Source organism: Clupea harengus, chromosome 17, assembly GCF_900700415.2.
Source record: "Clupea harengus chromosome 17, Ch_v2.0.2, whole genome shotgun sequence".
Classification (NCBI taxonomy): Eukaryota; Metazoa; Chordata; class Actinopteri; order Clupeiformes; family Clupeidae; genus Clupea; species Clupea harengus.
This window is the reverse complement of record NC_045168.1, coordinates 22672716-22678509: the sequence shown is the minus strand read 5'-3', so window position 1 is coordinate 22678509 and position 5794 is coordinate 22672716.

Sequence of the window (5794 nt, the reverse complement as noted above, 5' to 3'; positions counted from 1 at the left end):
GATGGTTTCCCTGCCGAACGCACTCCCTCTTTCCCCACTTGTGAAGTGAAAATGGGTGCCATAGCAACGGCACATACTGTTTACAATACGTAGTCTCACTTCATCGCTAGCTGTTGATGGGTTCCGTGTGCATGTATGTTTGTCTGGTTAGAGGCATCTTACTTTGTTTTTCTTTTTACTGTGTGGAAATTGTAATGAATTCTTGTTTTAAATGAGGATAGACATTCAGGTAAATTCGTCTCTTGTACACACATTGAACACATGTTTTTTTAATGTGTAGGAAACGGTGGCCTTTTCAGACTTCTTCCACTGAACAGGAAGCTAACATATGTAATATAAAGTCTTATTAATTAGTTTTCCTTCAAAATTACAGACAGGTAGAAATGAAATGATTTTATCCTGAGACAGTGAAAGACCACTCTGCTGGTAAGTAGGTTCTCCATAGGGGAATTGCACTCATTGCTAAGAGAGTTACGAAAAAATGATCCCTGTCTTGCACAAATGTTCAAAAACTATTTCAAACTATCTGTAATATTTTGTCTTAATTGTAGTATTTATTTGATATTACATTATGGAAGATGAAAATTATTTCAAGGAAATTTACCATAAGGAGACCAGTATGTTTTATGAGCATCGTGCAAATAACTGTTACCTCCACAAGATGACTTAAGTGATGTGTGTTTTCTATTCCAAGCAGGTGGCCACATGAGAACTGGTTTTCCAACTTGTCAATTCGCAAGCTTTCAACAAAAGAAAAAAATACATCCATCTTAGGTCAAATTTTACATCACTCTGACACACTTTCCAATTTTGCTCTGAAAGCAACCATAAATATACATTACTTCAAAGTGTAACATTTTTTTCCCAACTGAATCAGTTGAATCAAAAAATTCAAGGGAAAATGAGCTGGGGGTGGGGAGGGGGGTTGGTCTTCAGGCCTCACGCTGGGCTGAGTACGGGAAAATGGAATCCTTACCAGGAAATCCATTAAATCATCGCACACCACTGTGTCGCCTGCAAGAGGGACTTCTGTGTTTTAAAAAATCTCTTATTAGTCCTAATTTCAAAATTACAATCAACATGACTTGCATCTTAAAAGGATAATAATAATAATGCTAAATAGCCATGGCCGGACGACGCCAGGCCCTGTTGGGCAGCAGCTGACTATGTGTGCTGTGGTTTCAGGACCATAGCCTCATGGCTAGGCGTCCTCACTGAAGCCTGATTGCTAATCTACCCCGGTGTCCATCTCCGTGGTGCCCCCTGAGGGAGAGAGGGAGGGAGGGAGGGAGAGAGGGAGGGAATGGGGGAGGGAGGGAGAGAGGGAGGGAATGGGGGTTGAGGGGGAGAGGGGACTTCAGAAAATGGAGGGGAGGAGGGTGTGTGTGTGTGTGGTGTGTGTGAGGTGGTGGGGGGGGGGGGGGGGGTATGGGGAGAGGAGGTTAATTTGCACATATTAGAGAGGGCAGAATTTCTCATTAAAAAGAGATTGAAGTTGATATATGCCTGTGTGCGGTGTGACACACTGTACGTTCTGATTGTGTCGAGGCCTCGGCAGAACAAAGGAAAGACCCCTCTGGAGCTAACGGACGCTGGAGCGGAGGGTGACTGTCCCTCCCCAGGCACACCGGCACACCGGCACACCACCTGACCGAATCACCGACTCACCAACTCACCAACTCACCAACTCATAAACACGAGCGAGTGAGTTTACATGAAGGTGATGACGCTTCGCTCCTGCACAGCTCACGTGGGGTCACTGCATGGCTGAGTGAACAGTGCAACGCTGCAGCCCCGCTCAGCATTAATGAAGGAAGAAATGAAATAACCAGATGCCCCGTTTCCTGTTCAGACAAGAGACACTCTGAGCCTCTCCGTCCATCTCATCCATAATTTATTCTAATTTATTTAAAATCTATATCTACGAGCTAGATTATTTTTATAGGATGTAAATCATCAGATTGTTGTGTTTTCTCATTTCTCCCTCATCTACAGCTGTGCTTCTCTGGACCTAAGAGCGTATGTCATGACCTATGGAGCAAGCTGTCTATAGGTTGTGCAATAAAAGTTACTTATTGAGGATGGAGGCCTTGGCTGATAAGAAATTGGCTAATTTCTGTGGGGTCGGTTGACATCCCTAAAGATCGAACCATTCATAAAAAAAAGACATATCAGCCCTGCTTGTCAGTATCTTGTCAAAGCATTGCTGTTTAATGGTTGATGTTGTGGGGGTGAGCTTGTGAGCAGAGGCGCATTGTATGAGTTGGCAGGCATTAATAAACGATCCTGCCAGGACCACTGGTGTGGTTGACCTGTGAGGTGGGGATCCTTCACCACACATTGCAAGGAAATTGCATTTTACGGAGAACGCCACAAAAACATTCTTTGGGATTAATATTTGTTTTCGTTTTTTCCCCGTCTGTAGTTAAGGCGCACATTTTGGATAGCAAATGCTGGAAAAAAAAGCAGTGAATACAACAATTGCCCGGAGCATTTTTCAGTTGGTTACTTTTGTTTGTATTTGCGCTGAATTGTATTCCCTTAAGAGACTTTCTATTTCAGGTTATGCAATTACATCCTAGATCAGCCATTCACGCACAGAGGGGAAACAAAAATCCCCAAATGCAGTTCACCCATCTTTGTTTTCCTCCTGAAAAGCAGGCTTCTCCCTCTCTTTCCCTCTCTGTCACTCTCTCTCTCTCCCTCTCTTTCCCTCTCTCTCCTCCTGTGTGCCTCTCTCCCCGCACCCTCTCTCTCCCTCCCATTCTCCTTTTTTCTCTCCATTTTCCTCTCTCCATTTCTCTCCCTCCCTCCTATCCCGCCCCCCTCTCCCCCTCTCTCTTTCTCTCTCCCTCCCTCCCTCCCTCTCTCTCACTCTCTCTCTCTCTCTCTGCCAGCCCTGACGATGTCCATTATGTGGCCTGTCTCACAGCCGAGCGCAGACAAAGCCAAGCGACTGCCACTAATTGTGGGTGTTGTGTAGCTGCCCGTGTTGGTGCAGCCCCTGGCCCTGGCCCTGGGAGGGGCAGGGCTCCCCTTCCTGTGGGTCCTACAGCGGGCCAGGCACACAAACAACACCAGGGAGAGAAAGAGAAAGAAAGAAGGAGAGAGAGAATGACGGCGAAAGATAGAGAGTGTGTGCGTGTGTGTGTGTGTGTGTGTAGGATGTCTGTGCTTCCGTTAGGCATGGCTTCTGACCGTAGCTTGAGTTCAGATTATTTTGGGTATGGCCATATATCAACTTCTCAGTGTGTTTTCCTGTCTCTTTCTGCACTCAGGCCCTAACAGTCAGACAGGCTCACTCCGTCTCATACTCTCCTCTTTTCTTTAAGAGTGAAAAAGAAAACTGACCAACGGGCCAAACACTGCCAAAAACCACCAACTTACGTAAAAACATTCAGAATTGTAGGCCTTCTATGTTAGATGGAGTTCATTTCAGTCTCAAAATGTCTATTGGTGCAACTGTTAATGTTTTAAAGGAGTCACTTTTTATCTTCTGTTTTTCTCTGACAGTGAATTAGAGCTGTTGTTGTGTCGGGTGACATGGTGTGCTTCCGATTGTCGTCGTTGGATTTGATTTGTGCCACACTTTTAATCTTTCTGTTCAACTCAGAGTTCTTTTTGTGAGGACCCCCCCCCCCTTAAAAAAGAAGGTAGGAGAGTATGTGCAAGGTCTCGAGGGCTCATAGATTATGTTGACAAAAGGCACACCTGGCATCCAGAGATTGGGTTTCTCTTCTTACTAACAAGACACTGGCCGTAGCCTTAGCTTGTCTGTGCGGCTCTACATGACGTTTGAAAAAAGGTAAAGTTAAGCACCACAAGCGGATGACATTTGTGTGTGTGTGTGTGTGGTTTTTGTGGAAAACAGACAAATTGAATGCTCTCACTCTTGCCTTTATTGATTTAATTCCCCATTAGCACACACACTATGACGAGGAGCACGGCCCTGTGGATGCACTTCATATTGTAAAGTTAGAGGATCCAAGGTGACAGAATTGAATGCAAAGTTAAATGCATTCAGTTTAATTTTCCAGTTATAAAAGTCCATCTTCCATCTTCTCGTGTCTATGACAGCGGCCTTGCAAATGAAGGCCACTGCTGTGACTTCTAAAGCTATGGAATTCATTTGTGTGTGTGTTTTTTTATTATTATTTAATTTAATATCTGAATACACAAAAAGCAGACCTTTTTCTTTTTGAATACATTTCATATCCTTTAAATTTGTATTGTGCAACAAGGCTTTTCAGTTAACATGTAGCCAAGGGGGACAGAGCAATTTACTTACTAAAGAAAATCCAAAGAAAGATTAGTATGAAAGTGAATTAAGTAGTGGAGTACATCTGTCCAGTAGTTTTGAATAATAACAGACTGCTGTGACTGGACAAGCTTATCCACAGTACGTCCTCCATACACATTAGATTCCTGTTTGTGGAAGTCCACTTCACCAGAACTGAATGAGCGGAGACAGTTGTAGTCATAGGATATAGGCATGTTATTATTTTCCCAATGTTCTTTGACTTTACCGTAGAAAGACACCAAACCAGCCAGTTAACCTGCCTCTGAAGCGCTGCCTCTGCTTGCTGTTTGACATGCTACACGCATTCAGGTGGCCCTAAAGCGCTCAGTGGGCAACACTGGACTGCTGTGCCTCAACCCCTCTCTCAACAGCCACCGTGTCTCACCCTGGGCCGAGCATTTAATAATCACGGCCTCTTTCAGAAGCCTGGCCCCGTGGCCTTGAGAAGCTCCTTGTCTGCATAACACACCAGGAAAAAAAATGCCACACATCTCTTTGCTCCCAGAGTGGAGTCCCCCCTAATGATATAATGGTGACAGCCAAATCCCATCTCCATAATTAACAAGCTATTCAGCAGGTTAGCCCATCCCCACACATGTCTCTGATGGCACAGTGTTTTAATAAATGGCTCATCTCATGTCAAGAAATTCTATGCCATTTACTTTGCCATTTTTGACACCGCCAAGAGAGAAAAAAAAGAATAATTTAATATAATTATTTCCTCTTCCTGGGAATTTTATTAATTATTACAATGTCTCAAATAATGAAGCAATGGCATATCTATTTTTACCTGATCATTATGTGTGATAGGGTTTCGGCGTTATATCCTATCATATTCGTATTCGCATATAATTACAGTTCATCTCTGTCAGGGTAGACTGTCTTTATAATTAGGCTTTCATGCCTTATTCTGCCTTCGTGAAAACACAAGCATGGTATGTAATCACAATGCTTAGGCTAGAAAAATAAATACGAAATATAGATGTGAGGCTTGAATTCTGTAAAATTGTTGTATTTTTTGGAACTAATCAAATGTGATTTTTTTCCAGCCTCACATTTGAATTAATTGTATTTGCATTTGTAATCTTGACAAAATTTTATATATTTTAAAAGTATATTTGAATTAGAAATTGTAACAAATATCTAAAATGTTAATTTTATCTTAATACATTCACAATGTACTGTTACATTTTTTTATGTATACTTTTCAGAAAACTGGTTTTCACTCGAGTGAATGTATACACCCACCCCCCTTGTTCGTACTTAGTTAGAATCATAGCGAGCTTGTATAAATTAGAACTCGCAATTAGCACATTTCCTGAGTAAAATTTGGGGATGGGAGTGGAATGTCTCTCACCCTTTCGGTTAGCACTTTTGAGGCAGAGACAGCGAGAGCTTAGTCCTGCCAGGGAGGCTGTTATTGTTGAGTGGAGGCGAGATAGAGGGGAAAAAGTGAGGGAGGGAGGAAGAGCGAAGAGCACAAGGGAGGGGGAG